General features: G+C 40.0%; 1 pseudogene; it reads left to right on the top strand.

The window, feature by feature from the left end:
• The first annotated feature begins 403 nt into the window (after positions 1 to 403).
• Positions 404 to 844, top strand: LOC118849175 (annotated as a pseudogene).
• Positions 845 to 1,493: the final 649 nt, after the last annotated feature.

The raw sequence follows: 1,493 nt of genomic DNA, 5'->3' as shown, positions 1-1,493 counted from the left end.
ATATGTTAAAGGAATAGCTAACACCTTGGATGACAGAATTGGTATCCAAAAAGGTTTTGTAGGCTAGAGAGCCTGATTGAATCTAATATGATGACTGTTTTTTAAAAAAAGCCGTGAACATACCTTTTTACATTCAAGTACAAAGAAAAGTCTCCACAAGTACGCAATGATATAGGCATGGTTAGATGATAATTTGAATGGGGAAAAAGATCCTGGCTGATACAGCAGTCAAAAGAGCTAATGTCTATTTGGATTGCTTTAAAAGAGGGAATATTGGGGGTGGTGCTGTGTTGACTCCAGGCTGGGGTTGGCATGAGAGGCAGGAGCCATGCAAGGTGCTGACAGACTTGGAGGGTGGGGATGGATGTCTGGTAGTGAGAACTAACACTTGAAGTGGTTCAGGATGAGTCTCCTGCTGCCCAAGCTGGCATCCAGAAAAGAAGTAGACCAGTCAGCAAAAAAAGTACTGCAGAAAAGGCTTTGGTCCTCAGATTCGGGAGAGGTGCCTATCCAGTCTGTCTGCAGATACGTGGAATCCTTTCTAAGACTTACCATGACCTAAGGAAATGGCTATGACATATCTGGCCAAACACCAATTTACACCCAGTATTTTGGTTTCTGTTATATTCCATCTACTATTTTTTTCTTCAGTGGACAGCATATGAAAGTGGATTAAGGGTATCCAGATCACACTAAGGTTGTGGGAAATTTCAAAACTAAACAGGACTTCATAGAATTGGCTGAAGTGATCTATCGAGGAGCAATGCAGGGAAAACTTATTGCCCAAAGTCCGATAGATCCCAAGAACATTCCTAAATGTGACCTTCTGTAACGAGGCATTTAAAATATGTACTTGAATTGAAGTTGAAGAGAGAAATGCAGTTGAAACAACAAGTACAAACAAAGATTCTGTTTTTGTGTGACCTTGCTTTCCTGAATAGATCATACACCAGAGAGGGAAGGAGGGAAGAAGGATTTTATATCAAATTCTAAGATGATGTCAGATCCCTGATTAAGAGATCATATTGAAATTCATAGATATTTGGGGATACCTTGGACGCCTAATTTTCCACTATCTGCACTCATTTGGTAAATTGTGCTAAATGGTGTCAGTCTTGGCTTTGGGCTTAATTTCGATCCTCACAACCCCCACTTCCACCATCTTGCCCTTTCTCTCTCATTAGAAGAATATTACAGACCCAATTTGTCATTTCCCCTAAATGAATATAGGATATTCTTTAACCTGGAGATAATCCATTTCAGATTGAATTATGCTTGTTAGATCAAAGATGAACATAATAAGTTGCTTTCTCCTCTTCTCTAGAGAGGAAGGAACTCAAGAAAGGAACTTTCATTTTCTGGTCATCTATAATTCTTTGGGCCTTTTTTAAAGTCACCAGTGAAACCTGACCCCTGTAGAGTTGCTTCCATTTCATCCTGTCTTCTGTTCTAACTTGGGGAGGGGTGAGCCTCATCATTGATAGGCAAGTTTT

The sequence above is a fragment of the Trichosurus vulpecula genome, chromosome 4 (genome assembly GCF_011100635.1).
Source record: "Trichosurus vulpecula isolate mTriVul1 chromosome 4, mTriVul1.pri, whole genome shotgun sequence".
Classification (NCBI taxonomy): domain Eukaryota; kingdom Metazoa; phylum Chordata; class Mammalia; order Diprotodontia; family Phalangeridae; genus Trichosurus; species Trichosurus vulpecula.
Note: the sequence above shows the minus strand (reverse complement) of the source record. Positions and strands in the feature narration are given on the sequence as shown.